Here is a 23,336-nt window from a genome sequence, read left to right as displayed (position 1 = left end):
CCTTTGTAGGTAATTGTCTCCTTTTCTCTTGTTGCTTTTAAGATTCTCTCCTTCTCTTTAATCTTGGGTAATGTAATTATGATGCACCCTGGTGTGTGCTTCCTTGAGTCCAACTTCTTTGGGACTCTCTGAGCTTCCCGGACTTCTTGGAAGTCTATTTCTTTTGCAAGACTGGGGAAATTCTCCCTCATTATATTTTCAAATATGTTTTCAATTTCTTGTTCTTCCTCTTTTCCTTTGGCACCTCTATGATTCAGATGTTGGAACGTTTAAAGTTGTCCTGGAGGTTCCTAAGCCCCTCCTCATTTTTTTAAATTCTTGTTCCTTATTCTGTTCTGGTTGAATGTTTATTTCTTCCTTCTGCTCCACATTATTGATTTGAGTCCTGGTTTCCTTCTTGTCACTGTTGGTTATCTGTACATTTCTCTTCATTTCACTTTGCATAGCCTTCACTTTTTCCTCCAATTTGTGACCACATTCAACCAATTCTGTGAGCTTGCTGATTACCAGTGTTTTGAACTCTGCATCTGATAGGTTGGCTCTGTCTTCATGCTTAGTTCTATTTTTGGAGCTTTGATCTGTTCTTTCATTAGGGCCATATTTTTTTTTTGTTTTGGTACACCTGTTATGTAGTAAGGGGATGAGCCTTAGGTATTCGCCAGGTTGGGGCAACCCGCATGGCTGCATTGTGGTGCTGCATGTAGGGAATAGGTCTGATCAGGGGAAGTGGCTTTCAGTCACTTCCCCTGCTACCCACAAGCAAATCAGGCCCTTCAAGTGCTGATTTTCAGGTGGATGGGTTTGTATATGTTCTAGGACCTGTGGGTCTCTCCAACAAACTCTCCTATGAGGCTGGGATTTTCTCCTGCTGCTGCAAGCCACTCAGATTTTAAAGCTAGAGGTTTTGAGGCTTTATTTCCCTGCACCAGAACCCTGGGTTGCGTGGTCTATCTCGCTTCCCAGTTGTTCCTCCCGGTTTATCCGCACACAAATGTGGGACCACCTGGTCTGCCAGCCACTGCCTTGCCTACTCCAGTCCTCCAGCTGACGCCTTGGCTCTCATCCTCTGTGTCCAGGCTGCCCGACTCCATCTCTCCTACTAGTCTGAATGAATGTTTCTTCTTTAACTCTTTGGTTGTTGGACTTCCATATAGTTTGATTTTTCTGGCAGTTCTGGTTACTTTTTGTTTTTAAATTTGTTGTCCTTCTTTTGGTTGTGTGAGGAGGCAAAGTGTACCTACCTACTCTTTCATCTTGGCCAGAAGTCCCTATAATCCATTATAATTTTATGAGAATACTGTTGTATATGCAGTCAATCATTGACCAAAACATTATGTGGCATATAACTATATATGTGTGTATATGTAATATGTGTGTGTGTGTATATGTGTGTGTATATATATATATATATATGCACACACATATGAGAGAGAGGGGCATTTCTCATAAGCAATTGGCTCATGCAATCTTGGAAGCTGGCAAGCCTAAAATCTGTAAGCTGGGCCGCAAGCAGGAGATGCAGGTGAACTGAAGTTCCAGTTTCTGTCTGAAGGCCATCTGCCACAGAACCAGGAAGAGCTGATGTTGCAGGTGGAGTCCAAAAGCCATCTGCTGCATAATTTCCTCTTGCTCAGGGGAGGCTGACCTTTTTGTTCTATTTAGGCCTTCAGCTGATTGGATGAGGCTCAATCACGTTATGACAGCACTCTGCTTTAATCAAAGTCCACCAATTTAAATGTTACTCTCACCCCAAAACACTCTAACAGAAAGACTCAGAATAGTGTTTGACCAAATATCTGGGTACCCCATGGCCCAGCCAAACTGACACATGAAATGAACCACCACACCTGCGGATAATCGGATCCAAGTTTTCACCCAGGGACAGGGGTAGAGCTTCCTCCACTGCATTTTAAAAAGATATTGGGAGACAAAATAAATTTCTGTGATTGTACTTGTCAAACAAACTCAAAAAGAGTCTGGAGGCTTTGGCTAGAAATAAATGAAAGATTTACTCAAGGGACTTGGGGTTTGCAAACTACAAACACTAGCTGATACCCCAAATGTTCTTAAGAAGAAAGAGGGCTTTCCAGTAGTGACGACCTCCCTACAACACGCCTCTTCATGGATGTGGAATGCCCAGGATGCTGTAAAGTCAGCACCAGCTTTAGCCGGGCACAAACGACAGTTTGGTGTGTGGGCTGCCCCCTGTGCCCACGGCAGGAAAAGCAAGGCTCCCAGGAGGATGCTCCTTCTGAAGGAAGCAGCACGAGAGGCACCTGGATCAAGATGGGAGGGAAACCATCCCAATAAACACATTTCGGCTTAAAAAAGAAAGAAAGAAAAGAAAAGAAAGGAAAGCTGAGGGTTCCTATAGTTAAAAAAAAAAAAAGTACATTCTTGAGAAGGATCAGTCCTGCATTCTTAGCCTCTGGATGGTCTGAGATGGTAATCCTCCAGATGCCCAGTGGCCTGGGTAGTGAGTGTCAGGTGGTCTGGGTATGTGAGCATTCCTTCCCTAGTCCTTTGGGGATAATCAGAGGGTTATCTGGAGGTTTGATGTATTTCCAGGCATTGATGCAGGACTAGAGAGTCTAAGAGTTCCCTGAATAGTTTAAACAAGAAGAGAATTATTTCCTCATTCCTCAACTTACTTGATTTCAGTAATTTAGCAGCTTGGCTTCAGTGACTCCATTTAACTTCTTCACTGTATTCTTTATACTGGAGGTGTGTATTGCTCAATGTATAGCTGTTATTCGTGCTTTTGTTAGGAAATGGAGAGGGAGAGCTGTTCCAATGGGAGCCCATTTCTTCGATGGCAGTAGAGTTACCCTTTGAGCAAAGATTGCTCTTTTGTTTGGAAAGGCATTTCACAGGGCCTTCTGTTATTGATGATAAAGCGAAAACCCTCTTCTGGTAGGAAGGAACCTTGGCCCCAGAGGCATGGCATGCTAATTGCTGTGTTCTGAGAGAGCAGTGAAAAAGCATGTTTGAAGAAGAGACTGTAGGCTGTTTCTTGGTTTACTTGCTCTGGCTGTGGCGCCATCTAGGAAATAAGGATTCCCAGATGCTGGGGAGACAACAAGGGGCTCCATGTCAGGTCTTCCTACTAAAGTGAGAGGCAAAGGCTGAAGAGAGAAGCAGCCAGGAGGGGCCCCCAGGGCAGGGGCATGGCCAGTGCAGCGATAGCTGCTGGCTGGGTTTCACTTTTCCTTTTACTACCTCAGACTTCCAGCAAAATTGTGTAAGAGTTTCAGTCTGGACTCAGGTTACTTGAAGGAATTCGGGGAGAAGATGTAAGAAGGTCCAAGGACCTCCAGCAGGGCAGCCCAGAGCAGCAAGCAGGTCAGAGGCAACTGGTGAATGGGGTGGGTGGACAAGCAATTCTATTAATAATCACTCTGGGACAGCAGGTGTCCACTGTAGGTGCGCAACTTTAGCTGTCATGGGGGGTTGGGGTGCTGTTGGGGCCACTTCCGAGGGGTGGTGCCTGGTGTACAGCAGCACTGAAGGGCATCAGACTTCAGAGAAGTGGCACAGCATGGAGGTCAAGTTGGTTCTCTGGAGCCAGGCTGCCTGGTTGGAGTCCTGACTCTGCTTCCCACGGCCACAGGCAGGTTAATCAATCTCCGTGACCTCAATTTGCTCATCTGTGAAAGTGAGGCTGTTTGAGAATTAAGTGAATTGATATTAGAAAATGTTGAGAGTACAGCCTGGAATGTAAATGTCTGTTAAGAAAATCAGTGGTACCAAGTTAGAACAGGTTTGGGAAGCATGGCCAGTGAGTTAGTTTGAGAGCGTGCATGGGAAAAAATTCCTAGTTCCCAGATTAAGTGTTTGCAGGAATGCCAACCCTGTCAGGGGTCCTGGCTTTGCTCCTGCCTGCTGAGAGAAGAGGGAGCAAAATAAATCAAAGGCTGTTTAGATTTTTCTCAGTCTTTTCTTCCCCTTGCTGGAGTTATCAGGCCAAGCAGAGGTCATTTCATTTTTGTTTTTCTCTGATCTGCTTCCAGCCCAGGGGCAGGAGCATAGAGACCTAAAAATACCCTGAGCTGCCAGGTTAGATCACTTCAACCCCTGGCCAGCATTCTGCTCGGCACTCTGTCAGTGGGCTGTATTCACTAGCAGCTCCTGGGCACCCCACCTCCCCTTCGAGACTGAGAGTGGAATTAGGAAGGATAGAGCCTAAGATATGGGGCTCGGGGCAGATAGAAGATAGGGTGAGGCCCAGCTGATGGCTTCGGAATGCCCAGTGTTCCCCTTTGTACAGATGGGAACACTAAGTCCAGAAAGCGGAGGCTTTGTGGTTTTCTGAGCTGAAATGCCTGCCACTCTTCCTCCTTCCCAACCCTATTCAAAGTTCTTATCCTGAAGAAAAAATTCCTACAATCCAGAGGAGAAAATGCCCTGGGCTGGGAGTCCAAAGTCCTGACTCTAGTCAGGACCTAAGAAAAGTAGTGGGCCAGTCACTCCCCTCTGGGCCTCAGTCCCTTCATCTGTAAAACTGAGGGATGGGGCCTGAGGGGTTCTGTAAAGACGTGAGGGAGATTGGCCAGGAAGCTCCGGGTGGACTGAGTGCCCCTGAGAAGCAGCCCTACTCCACCTAAAACTCATCTGCTTCATCTATTTTCTGTTCTAGGTTTTGTCTGAGAAAGAGTTCTGTTAATAAAATAGGAAGAGAGATTTCGAGGGTATGAAGGTTCCTTCTGGTCCGCATGGTCTGTGATAAGCTTCAGCTGCTCTTACACCCCAAGTTACACTATGCGGTCGTCTGCCCGAACAGCTTGCTGTTCCCCCTGGCATGTCTCACATCCAGGCTTGTGCACAGGATCCCAGCGCTGCTCCACTTTCTCCACCCGCTCACCTAGCAAACTTCTGCTCATCCTTTCAGCCACAGCCCAGATGCCATCTCCTTCTTAAAGCCTTCCAGACCTTCCTCAGACCTGCTTAAAGGCCTCCTTAGGGCTGCCACACTTTCCAAACTACCTCCTAAATAGCACTTAGCCCCTCTGTAACTGCCTTTATACTGTCTATCATCAGAGGATATTCTAATTTAAATCCGAGGTCTGCCACTTCCCGGTGTATGACGGGGCAAGTGACTTGGCTCTTTGACCTTCGGTTTCCACATCTCTGAAACAGCATCAGCAAACGTGGAACCGTTGCTCTGTGCCAGGCCCTGTCTTGTGTATTCACTCATTTAATCCACGTTACATTTCTGTGAGATTGGTACAAAACCCCTTTTTTATTTTACTTTATTTAAAAAATGAGAAAACTGAGGCACAGGGAAATTAAATAGTTTGCCCAAGGTCACATGGCTGTTAAGTAGCAAGGCCAATATACAGTCCAAATGCAGAGAGATTCTGCTGCCTCTGGGAAGCCACGTACCTCAGACGGTGCAGTGAAGGTGGAATAAGAGAAATACATGTAAAGTTGCTTGACACATACAGGGAGGGGCAAAAATAGGTTTACAGTTGTTTATATGGAAAATAATATAATAATTAATATATATATAATAATAAACTCTGTGTTTCACGTACTCACAATTGTAAACCTTCTTTTGCCCCACATGTACTAAGTACTCAATAAATGCTCACTACCTGCTTCCCAGTGTCCCCTTCTTTGTCACTCAGTGCTTGAGGATTTAAATCTAGATATTTATAAAATAGAAACAAAGGATATTTTTATAGTTCTTTTTCTCACTGTGCTGTACCATTTACTATGAGGTCTGTTCAGAAAAAAGTCCAGCCATTAATATAATGAGAACGGTTGGCGCAATATTTATGTAACCTGGCAGCCAAAGAGAGTGTGGCCTGGAATGGGCATGTGTGAACAATGATGACTTCACTGTGCTAGTCAGTGAGGGTGGTAGATGCCATTGAGTGAGCATATGTTACTGTGTGGCTGTCACATTCAAAATGACTGAGCGAGTAGAGCAATGACTCTGCATCAAATTTTGCGTTAACATTGAACATTCCTCCGCAGAAACTACTCACATGATTCAGAAGGCTGCTCCTATGGGCCACTGGTGATTGGCAGCTTCATCATGACAATGGGCCCACTCGTGCCTCACATCTCGTGCAGAATTTTTTGGCAAAACATCAAATTACCCAGATGACTCAGCCCCTTTACAGTCCAGATTTAGCATCCTGTGACTTCTGGCTTTTCCCAAAACTATAAGCACCTTTGAAAGGGAAGAGACTTCAGATCATTGATGAGATTCAGGAAAATACAATAGGGGAATTGGTGGCAATTGGGAGAACTGTGTGAGGTCTCAAGGTACCTACTTTGAAGGGGATAGAGGCATCATTGTCCTATGTAAAAAGTTTCTTGTATCTTGTACCTACTTCAATAAATGTCTCTATTTTTCATATTACAGGGCTTGATACCTTCTGGACAGACCTTGTATATCATAGGATCATTGCATGTCAAAGCTGGATAGGACATATGAAATAATTATAATAATCATAATAATAATGACTTAAGATGAATACTTATTATGTGTCATTATGCTAATGCAGTTTTAAAATAGATTTTATTTTCTATAAAGCAGTTTTGGGTTTCATAGTACAACTGAGTGAATGTTACAGAAATTTCCCATATACCTTCCCCTCCCCCCGACCCCTACCCCAAGCCAACCCCACTATCAACATTCTCTCAGAGTGGGACGTTTGTTATAATTGATAAGCCTACATTGACACATTGTTATTACCCAAAGTCCGTAGTTCACATTAAGGTTCACTCCTGGAGCTGTACAATCTATGGGTTTTGACAAATGTATAATAACACGGACTCACCATTATAGTGTAGTATATTTTCATTGCCCTAAAATCCTCTGTGCTCTGCAGGTTCATTTCTTCCTGCCCTTGACTCCCAGCGACCACTGATCTTCTTCCATCTCTATAGTTTTGCCTTTTTCAGGAAGTCATATATAATAGTTGAAATCATACAATTATATAGCCTTTTCAGATTGGCTTCTTTCATGTAATAATAGGCATTTAAAGTTCCTCTATATCTTTTCATGACTTGATAGCTCATTTCTTTTTAGCCTTGAAAAATATTCCATTGTCTAGATGTACCACGGTTTATCTACTCATATTCACCCCCAAAAGGATACAACACATAATATCCTGGATGGGGATGCGTTCGTTGAATTTAATCATGAGGAAACATCAAACAAATGCACCTTTTTAAAAAATTATATTTTATTCATTATGCTATTACAGTTATCCCAATTTTTCCCCCTTTCCAACCCTCCACCCAGTGATCCTCACCACTCCCTGACTTCCTCAGGCAATACCCACACCATGGTTCACATCCGTGGGTCATGTGTGTATGTTCTTCGGCTCCTCCATTTCCTGTACTGTACTTCACATCCCCATGGCTATTCTGTAACTACCTATTTGTACTTCTTAATCCTCTCACCCCATCATCCATTCTCCCCCACCCCTGTCCCATCTGGCAACTGTCAAGAAGTTCTCTTCATCTATGATTCTGTCCCTGTTCTTGTTTGTTTAGTTTGTTTTTCAGATTCAATTGTGGATAGATATGTATTTATTGCCATTTTATCATTCATAGTTATGATCTTGTTTTTCTTAAACAAGTTCCTTTAACATTTTATATACTAATGATTTGGTGATGATGAACTTTAGTTTTTTCTTGTTTGGGAAGCTCTTTATCTGCCCATTGATTCAAAATGACATCTTTGCTGGGTACAGCCATCTTGGCTGTATACATCCCTGCTTTTATGACTTTGAATATTTCTTATCAATCTCTTCTAGCCTACAATATTTCTTTTGAGAAATTGACTGACAGTTTTATGAGAACTCCCCCATAGATAACTAACTTCTTTTCTCTTGCTGCTTTTAAGATTATCTCTTTGTCTCTAACTGTTGGCATTTTGATTATGATGTGTCTTCAATTGGACCTCTTTGCATCCATCTTATTTTGGACTCTGTGCTTCCTGGGCTTGCATGTCTGTTTCCTTCACAAAATTGGGGAAGTGTTCTTTCATAATTTTTTCAAATAGATTTCCAATTTTTTTGCTATTTCTCTTCTTCTTCTGGCACCCCTATAGTGAGAATGTTGGAATGCTTGAAGTTGCCAGAGGCTGCTTACACTAACCCCATTTTTTGGATTTTTTTCTTCTCCTTGTTCGTTTTTTAAGTATCTTTTATTAATTGTGCTATTACAGTTGTTCCATTTTTCTCCCCTTTACCCCCTCACCCTGCAACCTGCTCCCATGAGCATTCCCCCACCTTAGTTCATGTCCATGGGTTGTACATATAAGGTCTTTGGCTTCTCCATTTTCTACACTATTCTTAACATTTCCCTGTGTATTTTGTACCTACCATTTATGATTCTTTTTCCTTGTACATATTTTTCCATTCTCCCCCCTCCCTCCCCACTTATAACCCTCCATGTGATATCCATTTCCATAATTCTGTTCCTACTCTAGTTGTTTGCTTAGTTTATTTTTGGTTTTATTCTTTTTAGGTTCAATTGTTGATAGTTGTGAGTTTGCTGTCATTTTACTTTTCATAGTTTTGTCTTCTTCTTTTTCTTAGATAAATCCTTTAACATTTCATATAATAAAGGCTTGGTGATGACGGACTCCTGGAACTTGACCTTATCTGGGAAGCACTTTATCTGCCCTCCCGTTCTAAACAATAGCTTTTCTGGATACAGTAACCTTAGATGTATCCAGTCTCTTCTTTCCTCCAAGGTTTCTTTTGAGAAATCAACTGATAGTCTTATGGGAACTCCTTTGTCTCCTTTTCTCTTGTTGCTTTTGAGATTCTTTCCTTCTCTTTAATCTTGGGTAACGTAATTATGATGTGTCTTGGTGTGTTCCTCCTTTGGTCCAACTTCTTTGGGACTCTTTGAGCTTCCTGGACTTCCTGGAAGACTATTTCTTTTGCCAGATTGGAGAAGTTCTCCTTCATTATTTTTTCAAACAAGTTTTCAATTTCTTGTTCTTCCTCTTCTCCTTCAGGCACCCCTATGATTCAGATGTTGGAATGTTTAAAATTGTCCCAGAGGTTCCTAAGCCCCTCCTCACTTTTTTGAATTCTTGTTTACTCATTCTGTTCTGGTTGAATGTTTATTTCTTCCATCTGCTCCACATTGTTGATTTGAGTCCTGGTTTCCTTCCTGTCACTATTGGTTTCCTATACATCTCTCTTTATTTCACTTTGCATAGCCTTCACTTTTATCTCCATTTTGTGACCATATTCAACCACTTTTGTGAGCATCCTGTTTATCAGTGCTTTGAACTCTGCATCTGATAGGTTGGCTATCTCTTCATAGCTTAGTTCTTTTTCTGGAGCTTTGATCTCTTCTTCCATATGGGCCATATTTTTTTGTCTTGGTGCACCTATTAGAACTAAAGGGAGGAGCCTTAGATATTCACCAGGGCGGGGCAACCCACATGGCTGCAATGTGGCACCGTATGTGGGGGAGAGGCCTAAGAGGGAACAATGCTGCTTTTTTCAGCTCTCGGCGGTCACTTCCTCCACTACCCACAAGCAAATTGGGCCCTTAAAGTGCTGATTCCCAGGTGGGTGGGCTTAGTACATTCTAGAACCCTGTGGGTCTTTCCAACGAACTCTTCTGTGAGGCTGGGATTTTCTCCTGCTTCAACTCCCACAGATTTTTATAGCCGAGAGTTCTGAAGCTTTAGTTTCCTGTGCTGGAACTCTGGGCTGTGTTGTCTGTCTTGCTCCCTAGTTGTTCCTCCTGGCTTATCCACACACATATGTGGGACTGCCCAGTCTGCCAGCTACCAACTTGCCTGGCCCAGCTGGACACCTTACTGCGTGTCCTCTTTGCCCTGGCTGCCTGTCTCCACTCCTCCTACCGGTCTGGATGAATGTTTCTTCTTTAATTCCTTGGTTGTCAGACTTCCATACAGTTTGATTTTCTGGCAGTTCTGTTTGTTTTTATTTTTTAAATTTGTTGTTCTTCTTTTGGTTGTGCAGGGAAGCAAAGTGTATCTACCTATGCCTCCATCTTAACCGGAAATTCTTCTTCTTGTTCTGATTGGTTGTTTTTTGCTTCCTTATGTTCCAAATCATTAATTTGATTCTCAGCTTCATCCACTCTATTATTATTTCTCTATAAATTATTCTTTATTTCAATTAGTGTATCTTTAATTTCTGACTGGATCTGTTTTATCCTGTTGAGGTCCTCACTAAGTTCTTTGAGCATCTTTATAACCAGTGTTTTGAACTCTGCATCTGATAGATCACTTATCTCCATTTTGTTTAGTTATTTTTTTCTGGAATTTTAATCTGTTCTTTCATTTGGGCCATGTTTCTTAGTCTCCTCATTTTGGCAGCCTCCCTGTGTCTGTTTCAATGTATTAGTTAGATCTGCTATGATTCCCTGTCTTGGAAGCACGGCCTAAGGTAGTAGGTGTCCTGTAAGGTCCAGTGGCATAGCCTCCCCTACCACTCAAGCTGGGTACTCGAGGTTGCCCTTTGTGTGAACTGAGTACATACTCTTCCTGTAGTTGAGTCTTGATTGCTGTTGTCAGTTCACTGAGAAGGATTTACCCAGGCCAGTCAACTACAAGGACTTCCTATAACCACTGACCACCAACCTCTGCCCTCTGTGGAGGATCAGCTCTGCAGGGGCAGGGTGTCAGTGCTCCCATGTGGTCTGTAGTGGTCTACCGGGTGCACAGGCTCTGGGGTATCCTGGGTGGTACAGGTCAGGGTCAGTCCCCAGTTGGGTTCTTCCCAGGGGCCACTCTGAATAAGCTATATAATCATCTGAGATGGCTGCTACTTGTGCTTGGCTTGGAGAATCCCAGGCAAAGCCCAGCTTTGAATTTAGGCTGGCTCCTACTATTTCTGAGACTGGGGCCACTTATTTGGAAGTATGGGGACTTAGAGCTGTGGGATATTGAGACAGGCTGGTGCTTGTTTGGTAGGATTTAGAAAGTTGAAGCATGAGCCGAGACTAGCCATTTATATCTCAGGGGATCTCCCCGGTGGGGTAAACAGTGTTAGCCTGGTTGATGGAGTCTCAGATGTGGCACCCCCCTGCTGGCTCAGTGGCTCTGTTGGGAGAGTGTTCAAAAAAGAGGCAGTGGCCTCTGCCTGTCTTTCTCTCTGAGAGAAATTGTCCCTCAGCTCCTGCCTTGTTGCCAGACATTTCATTTCCTCCCTGTGTGCCACTGGTGCCTTTCAAGCTGCTACCCCAGTGCTTGTAGCTCAGATAGAGTGAATCTGAGTAAGACTGTGTGTGGGTTCTTTAAGGGGAACTGCTTGGAATTCCAGACATTTCTTCCACTGAGTCTATCCCCGCTGGTTTTTGCAACCAGGAATTATGGGGACTTATCTTCCTGGCACTGGAACCCTGGGCTGGAGAACCTAGTGTGAGTCTGGGACTCCTCACTCCCAAGATATCCCTCATGAATTTTTATCCATCACACATGGATGTGGGGACAAGGCCATTCCTTGTCTCCACCCCACCTACCCACCTGGATGGATGTGGTTTCTTTAATTCTGTAGTTGTCAGACTTCTGTTCAATTCAATTTCTGGTGGTTCTGAGTGATGGTTGTTCTATATTTTAGTTTTAATTTTGATGTGGTTGTGCAAGGAGGAGAGCCATGTTTACCTATGTCATCATCTTGACAGGTAGTCCCCACCTTTTTTTAAATTGTATTTTTCATTTAGAGGGAGAAAGAGAGAGGAACATCAGATTTTTTAATCCATTTATTTATGCATTCATTGGTTGCTTCTCGTATGTGCCCTGACCATGGTTCAAATCTGCAACCTTGGCCTATTGGTACAATGCTCTAACCAAATGAGCTACCTGGCCAGGACTCTGACAAACCCACATCGAAAGACTTTCCATTAAACAGTTGGCCTGCATTCTTCAATAATGACAATGTCATAAGAGATAAGAAAAAGTTAAGGAACTGTTCTACACTAGAGGAGGCTAAAGAGACCTGACAACTACTAACCTAAACATAAAAAAGCCTTTAAACGTGAGAGGCAAATAAGCACTTATTTGAGATCAGTAAGGATAGCTATTCTAGAATCATTAATTCAGGTGTAAGTCCAAATAATATCTGATTAGGAGACAAAGTCCAGGGGAACAATTACATCAGTGGAAGGAAGGCACTTCTATTAGTGCAGATAACACAACATGGTGATATTTATACTAGATAATGTTTTGAATTTTCAGTCCAGTAGTCATAATAAATGTTTTCTTGTTATCTTAGCAAAGTTTTTAAAATTTTTTTGACAAACAAGCTTGCTCAGTCCACGTACAAAGGTTATTTCACCCTATTTTAACATTCCAAGATTTGAGACATAAGATGTGCAAGGCAGTTCCTCTGGCCTGGAAGTTCTGGCTCAATTTGAAAATGGCTGCATTCATATTGTTTACACAACTAACTGCAATTTGTGCTCCTGGCACTTGGCACTGAAGTGGGAAAAACTAAAGGGATATGGAGACAATTGGCAACATTGGAATATAAACTGTTGATTGGGAAGTATTGTATCAATGTTAAATTTACTGAATTTGATAACTGTATTATGCTTGTGTAAGAGAAAATCCCTGTTCTTGGGAAAGACAGCTGAGAGTAGAGGGGCAGAGTGAAGAGTAAAGATGTATGCAAAGTATTCTTCAATGGTTGAGAAAAAAAGAGAGAGAAAGAGAGCAATGACTAAGTACCTGTGCCAACATGTTAGAAATGATTGAATTTGGGTTCAGGTATACAGGAGTTCTTTGACTTAATCTTGAAAATATTCTGTAATTTTGAATTTTTTAAAAAATAAGTAGTCATCATCGTCATCTCTAAGAACACACAGCTGGTTGAGGGTAGAGCTGAGATTTAAATCCAGGCTCTTTGGGCATTCAGGGACTGCTGTCTCTCCAGTCAGTTAACTCCATCAAGTCCACTTTACAGAGAAGGTGACTGAGGCACAGAGAGGGAAGGGGGTTTACACTTGGCTGCGACTGCAGCATAAGGAACAGTCTCTGGGATCCCAGCCTGGTGAGCTTCCAGTCCTCTGTTGCATCTGTCCCGTTGATAGAGCTTAGTGTCCTGCCTGCAGAAAGGACCAGTGTTTCTCAGGGAAATCCTCTGGCCACTTCTGAGCTGGGTGGGTCTCAACAGTAGGACCCTGCTGACCTCTCTGGATCCCTGGGAAAGGGGGACTGAGAAGGCTGTGTTTACTTGGCAGAACAGCCAGACCAGGCCTCATGAATTAAATTTTACCCTTCTCTGTTCCACCATTGTCCACCCTGCTCAGCACCCCTTCTTTTGGGAACAACACCTTCTTTGAGGCCTTATTTCTTTCTACTTTCTAACCACCATGTGGGTTCTAGTGGGTGCTGCCTGTCACAATGTCCCATCCTCTGGCCACATTTGATTGGTATAGGGGTGGGCACTGGACTCAAAATAAGCCAACCAGAACCTTCCCCTAAGATTTTCTGGACTGGATTTAAAGGAAGCAGGATGTAGACATTCTGGTGTGAGGCTATCACGTGTGGGGCTCAGCAACTGATGGCAGCCACATTCTCCATCACGAGGAGAAAACTGGCCTGATGCAATAAAGCTCAGAGAAGCCGAGAAAGTGCCATGGGGTCCAGGTATCTCTGAGGCCCTGCCATTTTCATGGTTAAATTTTGTAAATATCAGTATCTTTCCAATAAATTGCTCTGATTTCACAGAGGCCTGTTTGCTTTGACTTTCTAGCACATGAAACCAAAATAGACCAATATACCTGAGATTCTGACCGCTAACAATGCTGACCATAAGGTTCCAGCATGGAGGAGTTCTGTTCCCCCAGAACTGACTACACTTTTGACTCTGATTAGATGGGGTGGGGACCATGGGAGTTGGCACTGAGGCCCTATCCCATGGGCAGCATCTGATTCCCAGGGAGGGCCATGATCCTGACACTATGATCAGGGCCTTCGTACTCACACTCCTGCCTTACCCGCTGGGCCTCCTGGAATGTGGCCTTGTCCTACCCATTTCAGGGTGAAGGCAAGTCAGTGAAAGGAATATGGTTTATTAGCTGTCAACAGAAAGGAACATGGATTTTCCAATGCACGGGGATTGGCACCCTAAACTCCACATTGCTCAAGGGTCAACTGTATTTATTTACTCCTCTGGTCATTTAATTAAAACTCATCAAGGCTCCCCTCTGAAGTTCTTGATGGGAGGCAGACAAAGAGTTGGGGAAGTCTTCTATGCCAAGATAGGAGATGGGTCACAGGTCCTTACTCCTGCCTAAAATTTTAAGTGAGGTATAAATTACATGCATTAAACACACAAATCTTAGCAATATAGTTTACTCAATGTGTAACCACCACCCAGATCAAGGTACAGAACATTTCCAGTACCCAGGAAAATTGCTGCATACTCTTTTCCAGTGAATATCATGGCCCCCACCCCCTCTATTCTGAACTATCTCAATCATCATAGCTTAGTTTTGCTTGTCCTTGAACTTCCTATTATGTAATCACACAGTATGTGGTCTTTCGTGTCTGGCTTCATAATATTGAGGGTGTCTAATCTTTAATATGGCCCTAACACTCTTGATCTTCACAGTACTCCTATATAGCTAGCATTTGTTAAGTGCCAGGCGCTGTTTAGAGTGCTTACATAAGTATATATATGCATGTGTGTGTGTGTGTGTGTGTGTGTGTGTATTTGACCCTTGAACTATATGGGGTTGAACTGCATGGGTCCATTTATATGTGGGGTTTTTTCAATACATATAAAATAGGCTCTCTATATTCCCAGGTTTTGCTTCCATGGATTTCTAACTGTAGATTGAAAGCATTGTTTTTGATCCACAGTCAAATCCACAGATGTAGAGCACTAACTGTATACTTTGTACTACACCATTTTTTATAAGGCACTTCTGCACCAATGGATTTTGGTATGTGCAGAGTCCCGAGGGACCAATTCCCTGAGGGTACCAAGGGATGACTATGGTTAAATTTTTGGAAAGTCAAAAGCTATACGTGGATTTTTTAATGCACAGGGGTTGGCACCCCAAATGCCCCATTGTTCAAGGGTCAACGGCATTCATTTACTCTCACAGTGTATCTATGAGGTAAACACAAATAAGGGACCTGGGGCATGGAGGGGTGAGGTAGCTTGCCCAAGACACATAATATTGAGGATGAACTGGCAGAGTTAGCACTGGAAGGCAGGCAAGTCTCCTGTAGACCATGCTTTTATCTAAGAGGTAGATTTCTTATGCATTTTAAGGACTGAGAGAGGCTAATTAGGCAGACCTGGTCTTCAGAAGCACAAATGGGATAACAGAAGTAAAAATGTGTTGAAAAATTAAAAGGTTGTACAAATATAAGGCAGGGTCATACTTCATTTAATATAAACAGAATCATAATTTATTAATTTCTTAATCCAGTAAACAAGCATACCTCATTTTATTGTGCTTCACTTTATTGTGCTTCACAGATGTTGCATCACAGACCCTCCACCAGCAAAAGACTACAGCTTGCTTTCCTGTGGTGGTCTGGAACCAAACTCACAGTATCTCTGGAGTATGTCAGCATCAAGCAACCTAAAACTGTGAGTGGGTTCAGAATGACGGAGACAAACTCTTTGATGGCACTCACAGGCCAGAGAGTAAAGCAGATGTTTAAAGGGGAAGTTACATGTATGTTGGGCTAAGAAGCGGAAACCTCAGGATGCTTTGAGTGTTTGATAGAAGAAGCTGACCTTGACTGTGCGGTCAAGGAAGGCCTCTTTGAGGAAATGGCATTTCAGCTGAGACAGAAAGGTCGGCAGAGTTGTAAAGGAAGGTGTACCAGGCACCAGAAATAGCCGAAGCAAAGGCTCTGAGGTGAGGGAGAGAAACTACTGCAGTAATTGGAAACTAGCATATGATAACATGTTATAGTACAGCAGTTACTTGTCATCTTTTCACAGAAATAAAATCCCGGATGACAATTTCAATGCTGACTTACTCCAATATGTGATTGTCACTCCATGACAGTCATTTTTGCTCACCCTGGGCCTTTATCAGTTTTTACTAAATTTTAATTTGGTGAAGCTACGTTTTCTACTGGTTATTTATATCAGCAAAGTTAAACACATACCGAGACAGAGATTATTTGGAAATGTGATAAGTTATTGCTACGAACATATTGCAAGACTTTAACAGAAGTTATGCTGGGTTTTACCAAATATCTTAAGGTTTTTATTTCCTCTGCATTCATTTCCCATCAACAATATCACTAACATTCATTCATCAATTTCAACAATAAATTTTAACAGTTGTTGCAGTTCATGTGCATTTTAATTCTTCAAATTACATGTGTTACCTGGTCCAGTGCTTTTCAAACTATAATATGCATACATATCTCCTGCAGGTTATGTTCCATAGTAAAGACTGACTAAGGCGATCTGGAGCAAGGCTGCGATCCTACATTTTTAACGAACTTCCAGGTAATGGTGCTGCTGCTGGTCCAGGGACCGCATTTCGATAGTACGGGTCTATCAATAGATGAGAAGACCAAAAGATCACTATTTTCTTTCAGTATTGTAAACTTTAATTTTTAAAAAATATTTATTTATTTATCTTTAGAGGGGAAGGGAAGGAGAGAGGAAGAGAAACATCAATGTATGGTTGCTTTTCGTGCATCCCTTGCTGGGAACTGGCCCCTGCCGGGAACTGGCCTGCAACCCAGGCATGTGCCCTGACTGGGAATTGAACTGCGATTGTCTGGTTCGCAGGCCCGTGCTCAATCCACTGAGCTACACCAGCCAGGGCTGTAAACTTTAATTTTTAAAATGACATTGCAATTCCCAATGTAGGATAAAAAAAGATATTTTATTTATTTATTTATTTATTAGAGAAAGGGGAAGGGAGGGAGAAAGAGAAGGAGAGAAACATTGATGTGTGAGAAAAGCATTGACTTGTTGTCCTCCCCCACAAATGGGGTCCTGGCCCACAACCCGCGCCTGTGCCCTGACCAGGAATCAAACCGGCGACCTTTTGTTTTTCAGGACAACACCCAACCCACTGAGCCACACCGGTCAGGGCAAAAATAAATTGATTTTAAAATTTGGTTTTGGATCCTAGATGTGTTGTGGGGCTTGCAACTGAACTCTCTTTTTTCCTAATATTTTCTATGTTGGGGAAATTGAAACCAATGTCAAGAGACTCTTCAACTAATGTAATTTATGTGATAAATTAATTTTTAAATGAATTACAATTGCCATTTAATATTATATTAGTTTCAGGTGTACAACATAGTGATTAAATATTTTTACAGTAAAAAATGATTACCATGATAAATCTAGTTTTATCTGTCACCATACAAAGTTATTCTATTATTGACTACATTCCTTAGGCTGTACATTCCATCTCTGTGACTTATTTATTTTATAACTAGAAGTTTGTACCTCTTAATCCCCTTCACCTATTTGACCTGTCCCCTCTGGCAACCACCAGTTCATTCTTTGTATCTACCAGTCTGTTTCTGTTTTCTCTCTTCTAACACAGCTAATAATAAGAGTGCAGGTACTAGCTGTCCAACTCCCTACAGAGGGGCTTGTCTCTATTGTGTATCTTTTAGATTTGCATTAAAACAAAGAAAATGTTTTCTAACTTTCTTATTTTATTAATTAATTTACTTTTAATTTATATTTAAAATTTTAAATTGAATTTATTGGGGTTACATTGGTTAATATCTGTTTTGTTTTGTTCATTTATTTTGTTTTTCAGAATTCACATGTAAGTGAAATCATGCAGTGTTTGTCTTTCTCTGCCTGACTTATTTCATTAGCAAATACCTATAGGGCCATCAATGTTGTTGCAAATGGCAAGATTTCATTCTCTTTTATGGCTGAGTAATATTTTATGCATATTCTGCAACTTATTTTAAAATCAATAATTTATTTTTTAAAGAACCATTTAGTTTTGCTTCAAATAATCTAATTCCTTTGAATTTTTCTAAAGCGTTATGTACATCAACTTTTTTTGTATATTGAATTTTCTGTATCATTTTGCTTAAGCCATTAATTTTATTTAAAGCAGGGGTGTCAAACTCATTTTCACTGGGTTTCACTCATTTCAACCAGCCTTGCAGTTGCCTTCAGAGCGCCTCATGTAATTTTAGGACTGTATAAATGTAACTACTCCTTAACTAGGGGCAAGGAGCTTGGCACTGCTGCTGGGTGGAAACAAGGTGGAGGGCCGGATTCGGCCCACAGGCCTTGTGTTTGCCATCTGTGATTTAAAGCATCGTGCCAAGTCAGTACTAAGCTAATAAATTCAGGCATGGATATGTTTGAAAGTGGAAATTTGGCTGGTATTTTAGAACCCATTTTCTTTATTGATCTCTTCATAAAAAGATTAATGCATACTATTTGTAATGGAGTTTTTACAGCTGTCAATTCAATTTTCCCATCACCTATTTAGCAGTTTCAAATTTCTATTCAGGGTTTTCAGTGTGTCCAAATGTCTAACTGAAGCTGAAAGGCAATCATATAGTTCTGGGAAGATATTTTTAAAATTTGATAATGTCAAAGTAGATTTTGATGGCATTGTTCACCATCAAATTTAAAGAATGCTTAAAAAAAGAAATATAGAATTGTGTATAATTTTTTCAAAGATCTTATATTGCAGTATTAAATTTTCAACATATACTTACACTATTGTCATAATTCTAACTTCTCAAATTATTTTTGTCAGGTTCAGTGTTTGTAACTTTTAAATCAAAAGTTTTAAATAATCTTTCTCCATTGTGACAAAAATCCCTCAAAATGTTCACATATTTGAGTTTAGAAATTTATAAGTCTAACCATAATTATTATCTGTGCTATATACATACATTACATTTTGAACCTAAAATAATGAGTAATGTTTAGTACTTCTTACTTCATCCCGAATATTTCTTTTATAGCACCTTCTAACATTTTAATAAATGGGTTTTGTATTTCATCCCCAGAGTACTGGGTAAATAGTTTTCTGGTATTGACATTTGATTTCTGCATACATGTTCTGTTATGATGTATACACCCAAGTGAATAATATTCCTGTTTTCACACTAAAAATTAACTGTTATCTGAATTGTATATATTGCCTCTCCAAGAATAGAATCATTTATAAAACGTTTTCAATATTTTTCGTGTCTGTTCTGCGGCACGGCTTTTCACTATGTCCCATATATCTCTGATGTTCTTTTCTGTTTTCACACCTTTTCTCTTTCTGTGCTTTACTCCAAATACTTTCTATAAGAAAACACAATCCTCACATATGCTGCCTACAAGAGACCCACCTCAGAATAAAAGACCTACACAGACTGAAAGTGAAGGGTTGGGGAAAAAATATTCCAAGCAAATGGACAGGGAAAAAAACTGGGATAGCAATATTTTTATCCAACAAAATAGACTTCAAAACAAAGCCCATAAAAAAGAAACACAGAAGGACATTTCGTAACAATAAAGGGAAGAATCCATCAAGAAGATATAAATATTGTAAACATATATGCACCCAATAGAGGAGTACCCAAATGTGTAAGGAAATTCTTGGAGGACTTCAATAAAGAAAGATGTAGACAGCAACACAATTATAGTAGGGGACTTTATTTATTTATTTTTAGAGAGAGGGGAAGGGAAGGAGAAAGAGAGGGAGAGAAACATCAATGTGTGGTTGCATCTCAAGTACCCCTACCTACTGGGGACCTGGCCCACAGTCCAGGCATGTGCTCTGACTGGGAATCGAACCGCGACCCTTTGGTTCTCAGGCTGGTGCTCAATCCACTGAGCTACACCAGCCAGGGCTCTATAGTAGGGGATTTTAATACCCCACTGTCAACAATGGATAGCTCTTCCAAACAAAATATCAACAAGGATACTATGGAACTCAATGATGCATTAGATCAAATGAACTTAACTGATATATATATGCCCTTTCATATTAAAGAAGCAAAACACACATTCTTTTCATATGCGCATGGGGCATTTTCAGAGGTAGATCACATGATAGGACACAAAACAAGCCTCAACAAATTCAAGAAAATTAAAATCATGTCAAGCATTTTCTTGGACCACAAGGGCTTGAAACTAGAAACCAACCTTGAGGTAAAAATTTAAAAATATTCAAATTAATGGAGACTGAATAGCATACTATTGAATAATGAATGGCTGAATAATGAGATCAAGGAAGAAATCAGAAAGTTTCTGGAAACAAATGAAAATAAATACACAGCAGCCCAAAACTTGTGAAGGCAGTCCTGAGAGGGAAGTTCATAGTAATGCAGGCCTACCTAAAAAAAGACAGAAACATTTCAAATAAACAACCTAACCTACAACTACAAGAACTGGAGGAACAATAGCAAACAAAGCCCAGAGCAAGTAGAAGGAAGGAAATAATCAAGATCAGAGCATAATTAAATGACATAGACATTAAAACAACAATTCAAAGGGTCAATAAATCCAGGAACTGTTTCTTTGAAAAGATAAACAAAATTGACAAGTCTTTAACCAGATTCATCAGGAAAAAAAGAGAGAGGACCCAAGTAAATAAAATCAGTAATGAAAGAGGAGAAATTACAACTGATACCATAGAAATACAAAGGATTGTAAGAAATTACTATGAACAACTATATGCCAATAAATTTGAAAACCTGGGTGAAGTGGACAAATTTCTAGAAAAATATAACCTTACAAAACTGAACTGAGAAGAAGCAGAAAGCCTGAACAGGCCAATAACAACTGGTGAAATTGAGGCAATAATCAAAAAACTCCCATCACACAAAAGCTCTGGACCAGAGCGTTTTACAGCAGAATTTTACCATACTTTTAAGGAAGAGCTAACCCCTATCCTTCTCAGACTATTACAAAAAATCCAAGAAGAGAGAAGACTCCCAAACTCTTTTGATGATGCCAGCATCATCTTAATCCCCAACCAGACAAAGACATAACAAAGAAAGAAAACTACAAGCCAATATTGCTGATGAACATAGATGCTAAAATCCTCAACAAAATATTGGCAAACTGCATCCAGCAATACATTAAAAAGATCATACACCATGATCAAGTGGGATTCACCCTATGGATGCAAGGATGGTATAATACTCACAGATCAATAAACATAATATATCACATAAACAAAACAAAAAACACATGATCATGTCAACAGATGCAAAAAAGCATTTGATAAGGTACAGCACCCACTTAAGATAAAAACACTCAGCAAAGTGGGAGTATAGGGAGCATACCTCAACATAATAAAGGCCTTATATGAAAAACCTACAGCCAACATCATACTCAATGAGCAAAAACTAAAAGCTTTCCTACTAAGATCGGGAACAGGACAAGGACATCTGCTTTCACCACTTTTAGCCACAGTGATCAGACAAGAAAAAGAAATAAAAGGAATGCAAAGTGGAGAGGAGGAAATAAAACTGTCATTGTTTGCAGATGACATGATAGTGTATGTAGAAAACCCTATAGACTCCGCCAAAATACTACTCGGCCTGATAAGTGAATTTGGCAAAGCAATAGGATACAAAGTCAATATTCAAAAATTGAAGGCATTTTTGTACACCAACAACAAAATATCAGAAACAGAAGTCAAGAAAAAATCCCATTTGATATAGTAACAAAAAAAATAAAGTGCCTAGGAATAAACCTAACCAAGGAGGTAAACGACCTGTACCCAGAAAACTACACAACACTGAAGAAAGAAATTAAGGAAGACACAAATAAATGGAAGCATATATCATGCTCATGGATTGGAAGAGTTAATATCATCAAAATGTCCATGCTACTCAAAGCGATATATAGACTGAACACAATCCCTATTGAAATACTAATGACAAAATTAAAAAAAATACCAATGACATATTTCACAGATGTAGAACAAACATTTCAAAAATTTTAATGGAACCATAAATGACCCCAAATAGCTGCAACAATTTTGAGAAAGAAGAACAAAGTAGGAGGGATCACAATACCTGTAACCAAACTTACAAGGTTATGGTAATCAGAACAGTCTGGTACTGGCATAAGAACAGACACATAGATCAATGGAACAGAATAGAGTGGATAGAACAGAACAGAAATAAACTCATGTCTCTATGGTCAATTAATATTTGACATAGGGGGCAGAAGCATAAAATTGATTAAAAATAGCCTCTTCAACAAATGGTGTTCAGAGATCTGGACAGCTCTGTGCAAAAAAAAAAAAAAAGAAACTCCACCATCAACTTATACCATATACAAAAATAAGCTCAATATGGGACTTTCGCCAAGATGGAGGTGTAGGTGGAAACACTGTGCCTTCTCCCACAACCAAGTTTGAATATAACAAAGGTTTGGAGAACAAAGATGCAGCCAAAGAACAGAAAACTGAACTATACGGAAGTCCAACAATGCCATTCAACCGGACCGGTAAGAGGGGCGGAGCCAGGAGCAGAGCAGGGTCGGGCAGGAAGGATCCCCTGACCCAAGCTACCCAGGCTCGCAGGCAGCTGGGATAGCATCGCAGACCCAGTGAGGGTGTGGGGCAGGCTGAGTGCAGTCACACATTCGCACCCAGATAAACGAGCAGAGGTGTGAGCAGTGAGACAGACCAAACGCCCCTGGTGGCGGGAGGAGGCAGAGGGGATCGCCATTGATTTCCTTTGACCCCACCCCCACATATAGCGTAACAACCCAGCGACTGAGTTGTCCCACCCTGGTGAACACCTAGGGCTCCGCTCCTCATAAGTAACAGGCATGAACAGTCCAAAATATGGCTCAAGAAGAACTCAAAGCCCCAGAGCCAATAACTCTAAGCGATCGAGAAATAGTGTACCTCTAGGATGCACAGTTCAAAACACTGGTGATCAGGATGCACACAGAACTGATTGATTATAGTCACAAATTAGAGGAACACATGCAGGCTAAACTAATTGAAATGAAGGGAAGTGCACAGGAAACTAATAGTGATGGAAAGGAAACTGGTACTCAAATCAATGGAGTGGACCAGAAGGAAGAAAGAAACATCCAACCAGAAAAGAATAAAGAAATAAGAATTCAAAAAACTGAGGAGAGGCTTAGGAACCTCCAGGACATCTTTAAACGTTCCAACATCCCGATTATAGGGGTACCAGAAGGGGGAAAGAAACAGCCACGAGTGGAAAACTTACTTGAACAAATAATAAAGGAGAACTTCCCCAGTCTGGCAAAGGAAATAGACTTCCAGGAAATCCAGGAAGCTCAGAGAGTGCCAAAGAAGTTGGACCCAAGAAGGAACACACCAAGGCACATCATAATTACATTAGCTAGGATCAAAATGAAGGAGAGAATCCTAGATGCAGCAAGAGATAAGGGGACAGTCACCTA

The 23,336-nt window shown here is 41.0% G+C and overlaps 1 pseudogene; it reads left to right on the top strand.

Moving 5' to 3' along the window:
- Positions 1–2,121: 2,121 nt before the first annotated feature.
- Positions 2,122–2,378, top strand: LOC118990931 (40S ribosomal protein S27-like; annotated as a pseudogene).
- Positions 2,379–23,336: the final 20,958 nt, after the last annotated feature.

This window comes from Sturnira hondurensis, unplaced genomic scaffold (assembly GCF_014824575.4).
Source record: "Sturnira hondurensis isolate 20B ecotype Veracruz unplaced genomic scaffold, ASM1482457v3 Scaffold0000867, whole genome shotgun sequence".
NCBI lineage: Eukaryota > Metazoa > Chordata > Mammalia > Chiroptera > Phyllostomidae > Sturnira > Sturnira hondurensis.
Note: the sequence above shows the minus strand (reverse complement) of the source record. Positions and strands in the feature narration are given on the sequence as shown.